Consider the following 21160-nt stretch of genomic DNA (forward strand, 5'->3'; position numbering starts at 1 on the left):
TCATTTATGAATATGGTCGAATTTCGACCACTGGGCGAACACTAGTTAAAATAAATACATCATATCAAAAAAAAAAAAAAAAAAAAAAAATCGTTTCTTTTTCCCTTATTACCAAAAATATTTTTTTTTAATGAATTAATGCACTTACCAACATAAATAAAAACACTAAAATGTCAACTTAAAGAAATAATTTTCATTGTCAAAAAAAAAAAAAAAAAAAAAAAAAGTCTGCACATATCCAGAAACATAAATGACTTCAAATTTATCCGCCGAAAACTGAGTAGGGGGATTCGCCAGTAGTTAAAAAAAAACCTGGAAACAAATTGAAAATTTTTCTATCTTTGCTAAAAATAAAGCTGAAAGTCTCTCTCTCTGTCCGGATATCTCCCTGTCCGGATCTCTCTCTGTCTGTCAGGATCTCTGTGACGTGCATAGCGCTAGACCGTTCGGCCGATTTTCATGAAATTTGGCACAGAATTAGTTTGTAGCATGGGGGTGTGCACACGTGGAACCGTAACATGGGAAAACCAATTGGCGAGAAATTCATCATACATTATTTGTAAATATACAGGCGAACCAAAAGACCTTTTAATTTTCTACTACGGGCAAAGTCATGCGGATGCCAATAGTGTGTCTATAAAACTATCAGGATCAACGGTTACTAACCATTTTATTTTTTTTACTTACTATTTTTCAAATTATTTCGAATAGAAGTTAAAAAGAGAGATTGCGCCAGTAGTTGACCACTTTTTAAACACCGCAAATCTGAAATCTACACAAAATTGAACCGGATGCATGCCTGTTTGTACTTATGTTCCCTTAAAGGTCGCCTCTGATTGGTTGTGGGTGGATGACGTTATCACAGATGTCATGAGACTTTGATGATGGTTACACGACAATGATGACTAATAGGTTAAAATGTCAGGAAAACTTCGTGACATTTGGCGCCAAAACTAAGTCACCACAAAATGGTGCCAACTTTACCTTATGTCTTCAATTTCTTGACAAGCCTATAGACTACAAACGCATATGACGTCATTGATATATGAGACGCTGAAGGCACCTCAACTGGAGAATCTAGCCTTCCTAGACCTCTCGTTTGATGCTTAATTATTAAAACATTGCAACTAAAACTAATGCATTGATATTATGGGTGATCAGGGTAAGTACAGTAAACTCCTAATTATGTGCAGAATAGGGTTACATGTTAACTGCGGATAGGTGAATTTCGCAGATAATCCGCAAAATAAATTAAAAGCGATAGCTTAAAAAATCAATACTCGCACATGCTTTTAAACTACCTGTTACAATGACCTATTATATTTTAAAAAATTCGCCAAGTTTGGCGACATTCATCAATTTCTCGCCAAATTAGGCGCCAAAAATTTGCTCGAATCGGACTATTACTCAAAAGTTATTAGGGGTGTGAGGAGACAGACCAACAGACATTTTCCCCCATCTTAATACCCTATTTTCCAATTTTTAATTTTTCGATATTTATTTAATCATTTTTTAAATTTTTGATTTAATTTTTATTTTTCGTAATATTTTCAAGATGCATTAAGCCTTTTTTCATGCTTTTTTTCTACTTTTTCTGACTTTTACTGGGAAAGTAGACTAAAAAGGGAGGGGGAAAGAAAAAAAACAAGACTGATTACTAGAAAACAATTAAGTCTAGTTTAAGTGCTAGAACAGTAAATACCAAAAGAATAAATTTTACTTAAGCTTTGCGTTTTCTCTTATTCGGAGTTCCCCTCCTTTTTTTTTCTTCTTTTCTTTTTTCTTTCCTTCTTTTCTTTCTTTTGTTGCTACCCCCCCCCCCCCCAAGGCCCAGGTCCCTAGTTTCTGACTAGGCTGACATGGCCTCTCGTCGGTCTCGGTTACATTTGTTGTAAAAATTGATTGGACTTACTAGTCCATTATTATTATTATTATTATTATTATTATTATTATTATTATTATTTTGAAGCGAAGTAAAAAAAAAAAAAAAACACTTTGTTTGGAGGGGTATTATTTTCTGTGGAAAACTTTTAAAATCAAAAGGTTTTATGTACTTTAATATCTTTCGTTACACTCAGAAAGATTTATTAACCTTTCGTCGCGCACGACATCATTGAGTGGAAATTGATTTTTGCTCAACTACCTAGTTTATTTTCACTGTTTAGTGTCGTCACGGCGTTCAGAATTTGAAGGATATCTTTCCCCACTCTTTTTCGAAGTTTTTCGGCAAGAAGTAAAATATTTGCAGTTTTACTAAGTGTAGGGAGATATTGATTTTACCGTGTTTCTCCCCGCTCTTTCATACTGATTCTTTCTAGAAGCTTTGCACCAAAGTTTGAACGAATGTTTGCTTGTAATAAATTTCATGCTTTTCAAGAAAAGAGTTTTAAGCCTTTCTCTTAGGATCAAGTGATAAAATTTCTTTAGAAATAGAGCGTCTTAAAAAAAAGTGCTCATTTTAAGCCGTGAAATATACATTGGTTTTGTTTTATTACCTTTAACTAGTATAATATCTGTGTAAAAATGCAAGTGATCTACAATCTCTAGCAAAGTCGCGTGGCAGAAATTTTTAGCACAGCATGTTAGACGCTATTAATAAAAACTGAAATATAGGTCGGTTTTTTATTTGGCATTTCTTGAAACCAAAAACCTAAAAAAAGCATTAGAAATCCTTGCAATTTTCTTGATTTTTCGGCGCTGTTTTTTTAATGCTGTTTGTTTTTTATTCAAAAAGTTTCAGATATCTTTTGCTGGCCCTATTCTTGGGAAAAAATTGAATTCTGAAATTTTGAATTTAAATTATGTTTTTCATTATCGCGAGTTACGACAGGACCCTACTTATCTACTCACTACTACTACTCTACTCACTTGTTTCTAGAAACAGCTCCTGTCCCTTCAAGCCTGCCCCTCCTCTTGGGCGGTTACGAGTGTATAGTTGTGTATGTGTATGTGTAGGCTTGTGTGTGCATAGACCTGTTTGTATACACGTTGGCGTGTGCGTAACGTATGCGTTTAAAGGCGTGTGTGTGTGTATGTGTATGAGCGTGCGTGCGTGTAGGAATTGGACGCCACCGACCAGGAAAAGCGGATTGCTCAGGACGAGGGAGTCGCGCCTGCAGACGATGGTGAGGTTAAAAAAGGAACCAAACATCAAGGACTGTCAAATGAAAACAATTAGCAATCGCAATTGCTCAAAAAAAAAGATATATATATATATATATATATATATATATATAAAGGGTGTCCCAAAATTAACGCAAGATTTGAATTTGCCGCCATTTTTGCAATAAATTGTGGGCAATCTTGAAAAAAGAACAATTTGGCAGCTGAGGGTCTAGGGTTATTACAAATGGAGCGTTTTTGATTCTATAACGCGTTTTCATTATCGAACAATTATTTGAAAAATAATGAAAGTTTGGGCGGGTCAAGCGGTTTACTGTTATTGGCGCTCGATATCGCAATTAGGTAATGCGCGGGTGGTTGTGGGATTGCTGACATAGACGTTTGACTTCAAATAACCCCATAGGGAGAAGTCTAATGATGTAAAATCACACGATCTAGGGCACAATTCATATCACCGAAACGAGAGAGTACACGAACAGGAAATTCCTTATGCAGTGATTGAATTGTTTCGCTGACTGCATAATAACATAACACTCCATTTTTACTAACCCTAAACTCCCAGCTGTCAAATTGTTCTTTTTCCGTGGCTGCCAACAATTCACAGCAAAAATTGTGGCAAATTCAAATCTTGCGTTAATTTTGGGACACCCTTTATATATATATATATATATATATATATATATATATATATATATATATGTGTGTGTGTGTGTGTGTGTGTGTGTATCTAATTTGAATTCTGAAATTTTGATTTCAAATTATGTTTTTCGCAATCACGAACTGCGACAGGACCCTTACTCATTGGAGGCTATTTTTTCTAGAAACGGCTCATGTGCTCCCAAGCCTGCCCCTCCTCATGGGAGGTTACGTGTGTGTATGTGTGTAAGGACTGGTTTGTGTGTAGATGTGTGTGCATGTAGGAGTGTGTGTATGCAGGACACCGCCTAGGAGGAGGGGATTCCGGTGGACAGTGCTGCTAGTGGAGGCTAGGACCAGAGGAGCAGCTCCGTCCTCCGGTGGATGGCAGAGGCCCCTGGTTCATTCCGAAAAAGAACTGGACATCAAGGACGGTCAGATGAAAGCAATTGCGATTTCTCAAAAAAAAAAAAAAAAATGTTAATTTTGACACCTTGAATTCAAATTATGTTTTTCGCAATCACGAGTGTGTGTATGTAGGCGTGTGTGTTTGTGTGTGGGTGTATGTGTGTGTGTGTACGGGTTATGTATATGTGTGTGTAGGCATGTGTGTTTGTGTCTGTGGGGGGGGGGGGTATGTGTATGTGTGTGTAGGCATATGTGTTTGTGTCTGCGTGCAGGCATGAATGTGTGGGTAGTTGTGTGTATGTGTGTGTATGTTTTTGTGTGTATGTGTGGGTGTCTGTATGTATGCGTGTGTGTATGTGTGTTTGTGTATGTGTGTGTAGGTGTATGTGTGTGTATGTGTTTGTGTGCGTGTATGTGTAGTTGTGTATGCGTGCGCGTGTGTGTAGGACGTGGATATAACCTGGAGACGGCTTTCGTTAGAGGTGCAGCATCTTGAGGAGCCCGTCGACCGTGATGCTGCAGAGGGTGGCGGTGAGAAAAATCAAAGGAACGCCAAAAACAGTCAAATGAAAGCAATAAGCAATCGTGATTTCTCAAAAAAAAAAAAAAAAAAAAAAAAAAAAAAAAAGAGAGAGGGAGAAAAAAAAAAGAAAACAGTGTATTCATAATGTCTTACAGTGATAAAGAAAAGTTTAAAAAACTACTTTAAATTTAACTTTTTACTCCATCATGTTGTCATTTGGAAATATACACAATTTAGTCGTTTAAAATACTATAGGAGCAAGCTGAAACTCTGTAGTTGTCAATAATTAAGAAAATACACACATGTTATTATTAAATCAAATTTAAACTTAAAAATGCACCAATCTGATGAAAATAAAAAAAATTTCTTTTTTTGAAATCCGCAAATTTAGGATTTTTTAAACACGTTTAGTGCGCTTGAAAATATCTACTTCTTTTAATTCTATGGCAAATAACTTTTTCTACTACTTAAATAGTAAAGTTCCTTTTACGATTTTTATAAACTTTTTGAGATATTTGATGGATGATAAATTATTTGTTGTTTTTTACTTTCTTCTATATCTAATATATAGAAGAAAGTATTGGATTCGTGCAAATTTTCGAATTTCGAATTTTGACGGATTCGAACGTTTTGAGGTGTGCTGAGTCCATTTCGACTATTTTTGGAAAATGTCTGTCTGTCTGTGTGTGTGTGTGTATGTATGTGTGTGTGTATGTATGTGTGTGTGTATGTATGTGTGTGTGTGTATGTATGTGTGTGTGTGTGTATGTGTGTGTGTGTGTCACACACACATGCATTATAAGAAAGTATTGGATTCGTGCAAATTTTCGAATTTCGAATTTTGACGGATTCGAACGTTTTGAGGTGTGCTGAGTCCATTTCGACTATTTTTGGAAAATGTCTGTCTGTCTGTGTGTGTGTGTGTATGTATGTGTGTGTGTATGTATGTGTGTGTGTATGTATGTGTGTGTGTGTATGTATGTGTGTGTGTGTGTATGTGTGTGTGTGTGTCACGTCTGTGTGTGACCAGTTTTTTGTGGCCGCTGTACAGCAAAAACTACCGCATGAAATCGAACGAAATTTGGTACACATATGTGCCCCTATGTGAACTTGTGCCCATTGGTTTTTGGCGCGAATTCCTCCAAGGGGGGTGGAGCAATGGGACGTTTTTTGAGTGACGCGTGCTTGCTATTCCTCAGGAAGTAACTGGCGGAATCAAACAAAATTTGGTCCATATGTTGCCATTAACAGGAGCAGGTGCTGATTCAATTTTGGTGTCAATAACTCAAAGGGGAGTTGAGCTATAGAACGTTTTTTTGTCGTCAATTGTGACTGCTGTATCTCAAGAAATAATGAACGGAATGAAAGAAAAATTTATCAACAAGTAGCCCTTAGTGGGTATAAGAGCTGATTTTATTTTGGTGTCAACAGCTAGAAAGGGAGTAGCGCAATCGCCCGTTCTTTTTTTCCATTGTGAGTACCCTATCTCAAGAAGTAATACTACAATTCTGGTTGAAATTTGGAATATATGTTAATCCATATGTAAACAGGCTTTGGTTCAATTTTGACGCCAATCGCTCCAAGAGGTGTTGATTTTTTTTTTTTTGCGAATAAAAATAGCTTTATTAATGCAACAATAAAAAAAATAAATCGTAATAGATTGTCGTCTGCGTATTTCTCGTGATTTTTACTTTCTTCTATATCTAATATATAGAAGAAAGTATTGGATTCGTGCAAATTTTCGAATTTCTAATTTTGACGGATTCGAGCGTTTTGAGGTGTGCTGAGTACATTTCGACTATTTTTGGAAAATGTCTGTCTGTGTGTGTGTGTGTATGTATGTATGTGTGTGTGTGTATGTATGTATGTGTGTGTGTATGTATGTATGTGTGTGTGTGTGTGTATGTATGTGTGTCACGTCTGTGTGTGACCAGTTTTTTGTGGCCTCTCTACAGCAAAAACTACCGCATGAAATCGAACGAAATTTGGTACACATATGTGCCCGTATGTGAACTTGTGCAAATTGGTTCTTGGCGCGAATTCCTTCAAGGGGGGTGGAGCAATGGGACGTTTTTTGAGTTACGCGTGCTTGCTATTCCTCAGGAAGTAACTGGCGGAATCAAACAAAATTTGTTCCATATGTTGCCATTAACAGGAACAGGTGCTGATTCAATTTTGGTGTCAATAACTCAAACGGGGGTTGAGCTATAGAACGTTTTTTGGTCGTCAATTGTGACTGCTGTATCTCAAGAAATAATGAACGGAATGAAAGAAAAATTTATCGGCAAGTAGCCCTTAGTGGGTATAAGAGCTGATTTTATTTTGGTGTCAACAGCTAAAAAGGGGGTAGCGCAATCGCCCGTTCTTTTTTTCCATTGTGAGTACCCTATCTCAAGAAGTAATGCTACGTTCTGGTTGAAATTTGGAATATATGTGAATCCATACGTAAACAGGCTTTGGTTCAATTTTGACGCCAATCGCTCCAAGAGGTGTTGATTTTTTTTTTTTTTTTTTTTTTGCGAATAAAAATAGCTTTATTAATGCAACAATAAGAAAGATAAATCGTAATAGATTGTCGTCTGCGTATTTCTCGTGATTTTAATTGTATGGAAATGATCGGAAATATTATCTCAATGATTTAAAATTTTTAACTGTTGCCATCTTATGTTTGTTAATTAATAAAATATTTGTAATTAATTCAAGCAAGGCTTTTAAAATAACTTTCAATTTTCGCTCTTTGCTTTGCTTTTGCAATAATTCGGACATTGGGGACGGTCGTCAAGTTTTTGCATGTGTAATTTTGTTTTTGTTGGGAATATTGCTTCCTCGTCAAGCATGGGGAGGGATCAGAAAAAAAAAAAAAGAAAAATATAGAAGAAAGTTTCGTGATGGCCACAACATACTAGTAATTGTATGGAAATGATCGGAAATATTATTTCAATGATTTAAAATTTTTAACTGTTGCCATCTTATGTTTGTTAACAAATAAAATATTTGTAATTAATTCAAGCAAGGCTTTTAAAATAACTTTCAATTTTCGCTCTTTGCTTTGCTTTTGCAATAATTCGGACATTGGGACGGTCGTCAAGTTTTTGCATGTGTAATTTTGTTTTTGTTGGGAATATTGCTTCCTCGTCAAGCATGGGGAGGGATCAGAAAAAAAAAAAAGAAAAATATAGAAGAAAGTTTCGTGATGGCCACAACATACTAGTAATTGTATGGCAATGATCGGAAATATTATTTCAATGATTTAAAATTTTTAACTGTTGCCATCTTATGTTTGTTAACAAATAAAATATTTGTAATTAATTCAAGCAAGGCTTTTAAAATAACTTTCAATTTTCGCTCTTTGCTTTGCTTTTGCAATAATGCAGACATTGGGATGGTCGTCAAGTTTTTTCATGTGTAATTTTGTTTTTGTTGGGAATATTGCTTCCTCGTCAAGCATGGGGAGGGATCAGAAGAAAAAGAAAAATATAGAAGAAAGTTTCGTAATGGCCACAACATACTAGTTCTGTTAAAGCCCGATGCTACCAAGTGGTCTTTTAACCACAAATCCTCCCTAAAGTAAACTATGATTTTTTAAAGTATTTTTACTTTCTTCTATATCTAATATATAGAAGAAAGTATTGGATTCGTGCAAATTTTCGAATTTTGACGGATTCGAACGTTTTGAGGTGTGCTGAGTCCATTTCGACTATTTTTGGAAAATGTCTGTCTGTCTGTGTGTGTGTGTATGTGTGTGTGTGTGTGTGTGTGTGTGTGTGTGTGTGTGTATGTGTGTCACGTCTGTGTGTGACCAGTTTTTTGTGGCCGCTCTACAGCAAAAACTACCGCATGAAATCGAACGAAATTTGGTACACATATGTGCCCCTATGTGAACTTGTGCCCATTGGTTTTTGGCGTGAATTCCTCCAAGGGGGGTGGAGCAATGGGACGTTTTTTGAGTTACGCATGCTTGCTATTCCTCAGGAAGTAACCGGCGGAATCAAACAGAATTTAGTCCATATGTTGCCCCTAACAGGAGCAGGTGTTGATTCAATTTTGGTGTCAATAGCTCAAACGGGGGTTGAGTTATAGAACGTTTTTTGTCGTCACTTGTGACTGCTGTATCTCAAGAAATAACGAACGGAATCAAACAAAAATTTTTTGGCAAGTAGCCCTTAGTGGGTATAAGAGCTGATTTTATTTTGGTGTAAACAGCTAAAAAGGGGGTTGCGCAATCGCCCGTTCTTTTTTTCCATTGTGAGTGCCCTATCTCAAGAAGTAATGCTACGTTCTGGTTGAAATTTGGAATATATGTGAATCCATACGTAAACAGGCTTTGGTTCAATTTTGACTCCAATCGCTCCAAGAGGTGCTGATTTTTTTCTTTTTTTTTTTGCGAATAAAAATAGTTTTATTAATGCAACAATAAGAAAGATAAATCGTAATAGATTGTCGTCTGCGTATTTCTCGTGATTTTTACTTTCTTCTATATCTAATATATAGAAGAAAGTATTGGATTCGTGCAAATTTTCGAATTTCGAATTTTGACGGATTCGAACGTTTTGAGGTGTCCTGAGTCCATTTCGACTATTTTTGGAAAATGTCTGTCTGTCTGTGTGTATGTGTGTGTGTATGTGTGTCACGTCTGTGTGTGACCAGTTTTTTGTGGCCGCTCTACAGCAAAAACTACCGCATGAAATCGAACGAAATTTGGTACACATATGTGCCCTTATGTGAACTTGTGCCCATTGGTTTTTTGGCGCGAATTCCTCCAAGGGGGGGTGGAGAAATGGGACGTTTTTTGAGTTTTGCTCGATTGCTATTCCCCAGGAAGTAACTGGCGGAATCAGACAAAATTTGGTCCATATGTTGTCCCTAACAGGTACAGATCCTGATTCAATTTTGGTGTCAATAGCTCAAATGGGGGTTGAGCTATAGAACGTTTTTTGCCGTCAATTGTGACTGCTGTATCTCAATAAATAATGAACGTAATCAAACAAAAATTTATCGACAAGTAGCCCTTAGAGGTTATAAGAAATGATTCTATTTTGGAGTCAACAGCTAAAAAGGGGGTGGCGCAATCGAACGTTCTTTTTTTTCCATTGTGAGTGCCATATCTCAAGAAGTAATGCTACGTTCTGGATGAAATTTGGAATAATTATGAATCCATATGTAAACAGGCGTTGGTTTAATTTTGGCGCCAATCGCTCCAGGGGGGGGGCTGATTTTTTTTTATTTGTGTGAATAAAAATAGCTTTTTAATTGCAACAATAAGAAAGATAAATCGTAACAGACTGTCGTCTGCGTTCAGCTCGTGCTTTTAATTGCATGGAAATGATCCGAAATATTATCTCAATGATTTAAAATTTTTAACTGTTGCCATCTTGTGTCTGTTAACAGATAAATGTTTGTAATTATTTCAGCAAGGCTTTTAAAATAATTTTCAATTTTCATTCTTTGCTTTGCTTTTGAGATAAATCAGGAATTGGGATGGTCATCAAGTTTTGGCATGTGTAATTTTGTTTTCGTTGGGAATATTGCTTCCTCGTTAGGCATGGGGAGGGATCAGAATTATAAGAAAGATATAGAAGAAAGTTTCGTGACGGCCACAACATACTAGTAATTGTATGGAAATGCCACGGAAATATAAGTTCGTTGCTTGAGGCACCTGGGGCCCTGCCCCTTATCCTCTGGTGTGGTATGTTGATAGTTCCAAGGTTGGGGCCATGGCTTTATTTCGGCGCAGAAGATGGTTGCGTGGATGTACGAGAGATGTGGCTTCCTCTAACGGGAGTACCATAATGGTTAGCCGAAGGCTCTTCAAAGTAAATTTCAACTAAAGTTCTTCTTTATTTAAATAAGTTTAAGTATTATTTTTTTTTCGCTTCCTACATATTTTTTTAAAGTTTTATACTTTTTTTTCCCCGTGGGGGATTTCATAGGCTATTTGAATGAATAAAAATAAAATAAAATTAAGACAATGATAAAATGTTGATAAGAAATTTAAAAAGAAAATAGTGAAATGAAAATAGATAGGAGCATGCTCCCAGCCAGAGTGTAGCACAATAACTAGAGTCGAAACGAGGTATGAACCCGATAAGGGATTCACTCACCCCGTTTCGAAATTGAAACTAAGCTAGCAGAGCGCGAGGCCTGCGAGAATTTGCCGGATCCAATGGATCGTAATTTGGAAGGTTGTTAAGTAGTGGATTGCCAACACGGGGGATGTTGTAGTGAAATCTCTTGGCGAGCTTTTTGCAAAAGTTGTGGAGTGTCCGGATGCCAACCTCTTCCACCAGCTTGTCCGTACGGACGCACCAGGGAGGGTCGCACGCCGCTCGAACCATCACTCTCTGCAAGTTCTCAACTCTGTTAAAGTTAGAGATTGCAGAAGTCGCCCATATGGGCGCTCCATAGGTAATAATGGGTCTTAGGCAGGACTTATAAATGAGCAGTTTATTATCCGTTGATAAAACGCTTTTTTTGTGCAGGAGACAATTTAGTGGTTTTTTGGAAGTGAGGTACTTCTTGCGTACCTCTTCAATGTGAGGTCGCCAGGTTAAATTACGGTCGAACGTTATGCCTAAATATTTCACCCGCTGAGACCAATCAATCGGGTCGGTATAAAGATGCAGTTTAATAGGAGGGAGCTCAGTTGTTCTTGTAAAAAAGCAGGTAGCTATACTTTTGTTGGCATTAACTTTGATTTTCCAAGTCCTTAGCCAGATATCTAGATGTGTTAAGTGGTTTTGAATTGCTGAAAAGGCTTGATAAAGTCCCTGAGCGGAGGCTAGTATGCAGGTGTCATCTGCATAAATGGCAAGATGCGTGTTGTCCATGTGTGGGATATCGTTTGAGAAAATTGAGTAAAGAGTTGGGCCTAAGAGGCTGCCTTGGGGGGGGAGGCACCCCGGCCCGTATGTGTCTAGGTGTTGAGAGAGTTTCTCTCACTCGAACGATAAAGTGCCTATTCATAAGATAGGAGCTGATAATGTTTATGAGTGCATGAGGTAACCCAAGGCGTATAAGTTTGTAAATTAGCGCGTCAATCCAAACCCTATCGAATGCCTTCGCTATGTCAAGGAAAAGCCCGATGGTTTTCTGATGATTTTTTTCAGCCTCACTGATTAGTTCTGTGACTCTAAGTAGTTGATGGTTTGTAGAGTACTTCCTGCGGAAGCCGAATTGTTCAGCTTGTATGATGTTGTGATCCGCAAGAAAGTCAAGAAGTTTATTAAGAATGCAGAATTCAGTAATTTTGGAGAGAGCAGAGAGCAAGCTGATTGGTCGGTATTCCGACGGCTCCGCTGTTGCTCTTTCCTTTTTTGGAATAGTGATTATTATAGCAGTTTTCCACTCCTGCGGAAAGTGACCCAACTCGAGTATTTTGTTGATGAGTTGGGTAATATAGAAAATAGTACGAATTGGCAGGTTTTTAATTAGAGAGTTGGTGATTCTATCAAGGCCTGGACTTTTCTTTTTCTTACACTTTTTGACATAGCTTAGAACATCTGAGGGCTGAATCTGAAGGGTGTTGCTAGCGTGTGGAGTTGTGAAGTAATTGTGTAGTGTGATGTTAACAAGTGATTCAGTTTCGTTATGTCTGGTGTTGTTAGGTGTGAACTGCTGTTCGAAATGATCGGCAAAAAGTACACATAGAAATGGCGAATGAATGAAATGGTGATAAAACATATATGAAATCCAAAAAATTGTTGCCACAAATCTTTTAAAAAAAATCTCAAAAAATGGTACAAAACACAAGAAAATGGAACTACTTTGATATACCCCCCAAATCGGAAATTTGGCGACTTTTTTTCCTCGCCAAGCAAAATACCTGTTTTATGGCTCAAAATTCCCTGAAACTTTTCAACAACACTACATACAGTAGGCATATTGAAAGCTAAAAGATAAAAATAATTATTAGAAAAAAAATATAATTGGAAAATACAACCGGATTTGCAGCAAAATACAGCAAATCAGAAATCTGCTTGATCACTTCACAAAGAAATGGCGAATAAATGAAATAGCGCTAAAACATATATGAAATCCAAAAATTGTTGCCACAAAACTTTAAAAAAAAAAAAAAATGGTACAAAATACAAGAAAATATTAAAATTAGAAACAACAAAAACCTAAAAGCTGAAAAAACCTAAATTGGCAACACCAAAATAAGAAACAGCAACCCTAAATGGTCCGTAGGGAGTGCCAGATTTGGCGCGTATTTTTTGGGGGGGTATATCAAAGTTATACCTCAAATTATGTTTTTCGCAATCACGAAAGTACTCTACTCATTGGACATATTGTTTCTAGAAACAACTCCTGTCCTTCCAAGCCTGCCCTTCCTCCTGATGGTTACATGTGTATAGTTGGGTATGTGAGTGCTGGCACACGTGCGTGCATGTGTAGACTTGTGCGTTTCCAAAATTTTAAAAGTTATTTTTTTCTGAAAGATCATGCTTAAAAACATAAGATCTGACCATTTTTTAATAAATTTGTTTACGTTTAATATTTAAAAAAAAAAATACTTAAATCGGAGCGCTTTTATTGTTTACATAACTTGCCGATGACATCACAAATGATGAAATGCCATTCTGCGTTGCCATTCACAGAGCAAAATATTTAATTCGCATCTTAACTCACGTGTATTGGCAACGATATGGTTGATAACAAGTGCAGAGCGCAATTTTAATTCGCTGCTTGATTATCATAACGTGGAAACGTAGTAGAAAGATGCGGCAAAGTGCATCATTTGTGACGTCATTAAGACCACGCCTTGTTTGAAAAAACGGACATTTAAAAAAATTAATTAAAAAAAAACTGTTGGGAAAATAAAAATATTTTCTGGGTCCATGTTGTTATTATTTTTTTTTTTTTTTTTGCTCATTCTATCCATTTCAATGACTAAAAGAAGTACGTTTGACTGGATGGAAACCACCCCTTTCTGAAATTTGGAATTCAAATTATGTTTTTCGCAATCACGAGCTACAGGTTACGAGTGTGTAGTTGTGTATATGTAGGCTTGAGAGTGCGAAGACCTGTGTAAATGCATGTTGGTGCGTATGTGTCTAAAGGCGTGTGTGTGAGTGTGTATGTGTATGAGCGTGCGTGTGTGTAGGGCATGGACGCCACCGACCAGGAGAAGCGACAACATCCCGGGTGACAGTCGCGCTTGCAGAGGACGGTGGGGTTGAAAAAGGAACCAAACATCAAGGACAGTCAAGTAAAAACAATTAGCAATCGTGATTGCTCAAAAAAAGCAAATAAATAAAAATAATTAACAGAGTAGTTTTATTGAAATGTAAAATTTAAGCAGAAGAAGCAAAAATGTTAACATCTATTTCAACAGCGGGACATATTTTCGCCTATTTGGTACATTTCACGCCGTGATAATGTCCCGGAAATGTACCACTATTCTTTGCTTTAGCGAAAGCAAAGAAAGGAATAATAAGAAAGAAAAACATATCTCCAAGAAACCCTAGATCTCACATTTTTATCCCCTCTTCCACTTAAATATGATATAATTTTTAAAAATTTTAATTGAGTACTATTACATGAAAAGCTAAAAACAAAAATTGAAAGTGTAAGATTGTAATCTAAGGACTACAATCATGAGAATAAATCGGTAGCAATATAGGGTAACATCCCCAGTAATTGGCACGGCACCAGTAATTGGCACTTCCAACAAAAATGTCCTAAAAAAAGATCCATATCTAATTTTTTTTAAATAGAAGGCTATATACCAACTGAATGTACATTAATTTTAAAGATTATAACTTCAATTCATGTTACTAAATAACAGCAGTTCGAAGGAAAGAGAAACAATTGTGGCTTGTGTCAAATCAGCCATTTTTGTTGCAAAAGCTTCTTCTCTGGCTTAAGGGAAGCATGCACATAAATCCATTAAAATCTGACTTAAAATATATTTTAAATTTTCGTTGTCAAAAGTTTTGTTTAGTTAAAAGGTGTTACTTTAATTGTGTAGAAGTATATTTTCGTCCCTATTTGGAATTTTAAAATAATGATGGGTGCCATTTACTAGTACTTCAATTTTGCTAGTTCCCAGTAATTGGCATGTGCGCCAAATACTGGGGAAATAGCGTCATTTCCGCGATAAAGCTGAGTGAAGGGTCATTATCTTGAGTTTTTTGCGTAGATTACGAACATGATAAAGCGGAAATTGAAATCGGTAGCTTTTGTACAGTAATTGTCCAAAAAAAAAAAAAAAGCATCAAAATCATCAATTTTTGAAGTTGCGACTTTTTGTCAATTGGAGTGACTTTCACCAGAAAAAAATCCAAATGAAAGTTAGTCAGTAATTAATTTTATACTGGGGGCTCCGTCCTCTGCTCGATTCACTTGCTAACCCCCGTTCGCCACCTACGGTATCTCAATGCCGCCTGCAGCGGGTGGTTTTTCAAGAGAAAGAAAACCGACTTGTTGCATTTGATAAATAAAAAAGAGGAAAACTTATGCAAAAAAGTATGCTATATGAGTTTTTAACTATACTTGGGGCAAACCTAACTTGGTAGCATTCGTAAAATCAAAACTGTAAACCAAAGGATGAAACAGCATTAATATCAATATCTTTTCCATGGAACATTCCAAATTTATGTTTTTATTTCTCTAAAATGCTTTCCCAACATGAAGAAGAGTGATTCAGCATTAATTTATATAAAACTAGTGGTACCCGCACGGCTTTGCCCGTATTAGAAAAATTAAAAGGTCTTTTGGTTTGCCTGTGTGGCGAATTTTCTCTCTAATTGGCTTGTACCCCTGTTACGGTTGCACGTTATGATAATTTCGTATCTCGCTAATTGACTTGTGCCCATGTTACGGTTCCACGTTATGGTAATTTCGTAATTTACTCGTCCATCTTATGATAATTTTGTTCTTAAAATTGGAATAGGAAAAGAACTACATCGAATTTTCGAAAAATCGCTTCGAGATGCACACCTCCATGTTACAAACTAATTTTGTGCCAAATTTCATGAAAATCGGTCGAACGGTCTAGGCGCTATGCGCGTCACAGAGATACTGACAGACGGACAGAAATCCGGACAGAGAGAGATCCGGACAGAGAGAGATCCAGACAGAGAAACTTCCAGGTTTATTATTAGTAAAGAAAAAGAAGAAGAAAGATAAACATTCTTCCCCATATTATCAAATTTATATGAAAAATGGGCTTAAAATTGGAATAGAAAAAGTACAACATCGAATTTACAAAAAATCGCTTCTAGGTGCACACCCTCATGCTACAAACTAACTTTGTGCGAAATTTCATGAAAATCGGCCGAACGGTCTAGGCGCTATGCGCGTCACAGTGATCCTGACAGACAGAGATCCGGACAGAGAGTGATCCTGACAGACAGAGAGACTTTCTGCTTTATTATTAGTAAAGATTATCTACTTTACATTATCATTACTCATGTTTCTTATGATGATAAAATTTGTATGTAATTTATAAGTAAGAAATAAAGTGATTTTCCAGTTCTATTAACATGTGCCAATTACTGGATCACAAGGTGTCATACACTGGGGTATCAGGTGCCAATTACTGGGGATTTTGGTAACTTTTTATATACATATTTTTATAAAAGTATCGATTCAAATATTTTTGATTTTAGTGAACCAAATAGATGCACAGATGTGCACTCTTTGATACAAAAATATTTGCAAGAGAGTATTTTTTTTCTAAGTACTGAAAACAGAGGTAAGTTTAAGGACAAACTCTTAAAGTGCCAATAGGGTCTTTACCCTACTCAAATATTAAAGCAATTACGTTCATTCTATTTGTCTTGAAGTATTGCACTTTAACATTTGAGTAAAGCTAAATCAGATGAATATTTTATTAATAATATTAATAAGGCTAGCTTACTTTAATCCAGAGAACCATTATGAACTTATAAGAAAATCTTTTGTTGTTTAAAACAATATTGCAGTTCAAAGTAATCTTCTCAGTTCTTTAAACTTCAGCGCTCTTGTATCTGAAAAATTTATAGAACAAGGATACAATTAAAAGCTGAACGTGAAATTATGTGTTTGCCATTGCAAAAATTTGTATTACTGATCATTAAGTTAATTTTGAAAGCGCTATGGTTTTCTCAGATATAATAGAAGGCTTCGCTGGAGCAAAAACGCCCGCTGTGACAAAAATGTGCGTTAAAATTGTTGCTTTAATCATGGCCCCACTGAATGCGCCAGCGCTTAAATATTCAGTGGGGCCATGCTTTAATACAAACCCTTTTACTGTCACCGTAACCAAGCAGAAGTTTACAAGTTTTAGACTAGGTGTAATTAACGGCTTTCTTATTGGAAGTCATTTATTATTAAGTACTTTTATTATACATGGCATGTTTGTCACGGAAAAATATGAGGTCTGATTTTCCTCAAACCTCAGCAACTAGACCTCTTAGAGACGTCGAGATTTCACTAAATGATTTGCTTTATCTTAAGGTTTTAATTTTTTAAGCGGAAAAATTAATATTCTAAAATAAAATAATTATTTCTGGTAGGATGGAAAACAGCAAATTTCATTTAATTTTCCCCATTAAATAATTAAATATAAAATCCACCGTTACAAATATTCGTTGCCTTACAGTAGTAATATTAATATAATGAAATTTTTGAAATGCTTCTCTGGAGCAAGCTTTTATGGCAAACAATTTTGTGGAGCAAGCAATGCATTCCCTATCACTGCTCTCCTCTATGCTAATAATCGATAACGAGGCTAAGTGAAGAGACACATTAGGATATTTATCACGAGTAACTTGTATGTTTTGAAACATAAATTAGTTTGGGAAACCTTTAACATTTAAACGGTTTCGATTAAATTAGCTAACAAATAAATTCTACACAGAGGAACAAGGATTAATTTTTAGTGTCAACTGCTTAAAGGGCACATTTTATCTTTGGGGCTAGTTTTTTATCTTTTTAGTACAGAGCATTTACATGAAAAAATGAGGTGAAGCCTCTTGATGGCTACTTTTTTCTATTTATGAAATAAATTTACACAAAAAAGAACTAGTATGTTGTGGTCATTACGTAACTTTTTTCTATATCTTTCTTATAATTCTGAATATTCCCCATGCTTGACGCGAGGAAGCAATATTCCCAACAAAAACAAAATTACACACGCCAAAACTTGACAAGCATCCCATTTCCCTATAAGAGTAGACCGAGCTATGGCAACCCTTTTGCTGCTCACAAACCAAGTCATGTGACTGGTGTGTATCATAGCAACGGCGGGCGTTGGTCGAAGCAGACTACGTTTTCAAGAAATTATGTTTGCCCATCGCTAAAAGTTTAATTTCTTATTCAAAACATCCAAGTGCGAGAAAGATGGTTCACTCTTGCTGTGCATTTCCTTGCAAAGAAAAATGTGTAAAAGGATTAGCTGTAACATTTCACAAGTACACAGTATTATTACATTACATTATAGTTAATTTCTTGCAATTTTTATTTTTTGAACAGTGTTTCGCTGCGAAGTTTATAACTATATAAATTCTATTAAATATTTCTATTCCTAATATTTCTATTAAATATTAAGTTAAATCAGTAAAACGCACTGGAATACATTTTATACACTATTTTGCTAGCTTCTGGAAGTATTTGTATCATCAGAGAAGTGAAATGTATTTTAAAAAGGTTTTTAAGTGTTAGTAAGTTAGACGTTATGCTGGCGACTTTTTTTCCCGCCAATTTAAAAAATACTCCATCCCCCTTTCAAACTGAAAACAACCTTGGTTTTTAGTTTTCTCTTTTATGTACACATACTATCTAAGAATAATTCGTATTTCTATATTGAAATTTCAAAATTTCCGAGATTGTCAAATTTGGTCCCTATTAATTTGTGATGACATCCGTGTAATAATGCTTTGAGGTAATTTAGAAAATTTGAAATACCAAACTCGTTTTGAAAATACAACTTATTTCAATCATATTTATTTAAGGAAGTAAAGTGGGAAAATAATTTAGTGTTTAGTTTCCTACTGTGGCGGATTTCTAAATTGGCTACTATCTAGTGTAGCTTACAGCGGACAACTTCCGAAGGCAGCAAATTTTTGAAATCAGATATTGTTTCAGTATTCATTAGAAACCTAGTATCCCCTAATTTCTTTCAATTTTGCAAAAAATGTAGTATAGGCAGTAACTGTTTCAAAATAAGATAGAAGGCAATTTGTTTTAACTTGTTCGCGGCGAATACAATTTTAGACAACATATAACATTACACTTAAAGTGATTAGTTCCAAATGAAATAAAAGTTACTGGAAACTGTTATCTAAAACTAAATACAAATGCCAAAGTAATTCATAACTAAAAGAAAAACAGTCCAATCTCTGCACCGGGGAGGGGGGGGGGAAAGGAAAAAAAAAAAACTATTGAAAATCGATTTCGTCTTAAAATAATGTCGAGTGCAAAACTATACATAATGCTGCCATCTAGCAACCATGCTGCCAAAGTTTTTGCCAAGCCACACCAGTCACATGATTTATGTGTGAACCAATTTTCTACATCAGGAACAATGGGAAAGCTCGGTCTCCTCTTATTATTAGTCTGTGCGATTTATCTTTCTTATTGTTGCAATTATAAAGCTATTTTTTTTTTCAAAAAAAAAAAAAAAACTTTCGAATTTTTAAAATTAATTTGAACTCTGAAATTTGGAATTCAAATTATGTTTTTCGCAATCACGAGTTGCGACAGGACCCTACTCATTAGTTACTGCCCCACTCGCTTGTTTCTAGAAACGGTTCCTGTCCCTCCTCTTGGGCGGTTACGTGTGTATAGTTGTGTATGCGTAGGCACGTCTCAAAACGTGCGTAGACCTGTGTATATGCACGTGGTATGTGTGTGTGTAAAGGCGCGTGTGTGTATGTGTGTATGTGTAGTGAGTATGAGCGTGCGTGTGTGTAGGACATGAACGGCACCGACCAGAGGCTACCGGGGGACAGTGCTCAGGACCAGAGGGGGCAGTGGGGTTGAAAAAGGAACTGGACATCAAGGACGGTCAAGTGAAAGCAATTAGCAATCGTGATTGCTCAAAAACAGCCGCCCCCCCCCCCGATGGAGTGATCGGCCCCAAAATTGAACCAACGCCTGTTTACATATGGAATCACATTTATTCCAAATTTCATCCAGAAAATAGCATCACTTCTTGAGATATGGCGCTCACAATGAAAAAAAAAAAAAAAAAAAAAGAAGAACGTTTGATTGCGCCTTTCCTTTTCAGCTGTTGATGCCAAAATAGAATCAGCTCTTATACTCTATAAGGGCTACTTGTTGATAAATTTTTTTTTTGATTTCGTTCATTATTTCTTCAGATACAGCAGTCACAATTGACGTCAAAAAACGTTCTATAGCTCAACCCCCGTTTAAGCTATTGACACCAAATTGAACCAGCACCTGTACCTGTTAAAGGTAATATATGGACCAAATTTTGTTTGATTCCTCCAGTTACTTCCTGGGGAATAGCAGGTACGCATAACGCAAGAAACGTCCCATTGCTCCACCCCCCTAGACGAAATTCGCCCCAAAAACCAATGGGCACAAGTTCACAAAGCGGTTCATATGTGTACCAAATTTTGTCCGATTTCATGCGGTAGTTTTTGCTGTAGAGCGGCCACAAAAAACTGGTCACACACATACGTGACACACACACAGACACGCACACACACACACAGATGGACAGGCATTTTCCAAAAATGGTCGAAATGGACTCAACACACCTCAAAACGTTCGAATCCGTCAAAATTTGAAATGCGAAAATTTGCACGAATCCAGTACTTTCTTCTATATATTAGACTAGAGGTCCGTACCAGACCTAGTTGGGGTAAAAAACTATCTATCTTAAATAAATATTATAAAGGAACTATTTAATTTGAAAATTTATCGTAAGCAATATTTTTTTTCTTTAACTTTTATGAGGTCTGAAACAAATTGATTTACCTCATTTCCATATCAACAAAGACCAACACATAGTTCCTACTGAACAGTAGGGTCTGGTGGGGGAAAGTGGTCAATGGGGTAAAGTGGTCATACGTCAAATAAATGGCTATAGCTTGGAAATAAATGTTCGAATGAATGTGAAAATTTTATTTTACGATAGGGCAGTTAAAAACTACATTTTGAATACAAAATTTCACAACTGGCAAAATTTTATTTGGTAAAATAAAATATTTTATTTGAATATGAAAAATTTCAAAATCTAAACACCTCTTTTAACTTTCTTGGGAAATTTTGTTTGTTAGAATTATGAACAGATTGACTGCTCAGGAAGCTTCCTACATGTCTCAAGAACTCTTACTCATTAGCAGTTAGCTGAATCTATTTTGGTTAATTTTTTAGAACAATTTAAGTAAGATGGGGTAAAGTGGTCATAATATTAGGCTTAACGAATATTGTCCTTTTAACGTCACTTAAACTTTAAGTATGAGGCAGACATAAATGAAATATTAATTTCACTTAATATGTATTGTTTTTACAGTA

The sequence above is a fragment of the Uloborus diversus genome, chromosome 2 (genome assembly GCF_026930045.1).
Source record: "Uloborus diversus isolate 005 chromosome 2, Udiv.v.3.1, whole genome shotgun sequence".
NCBI lineage: Eukaryota > Metazoa > Arthropoda > Arachnida > Araneae > Uloboridae > Uloborus > Uloborus diversus.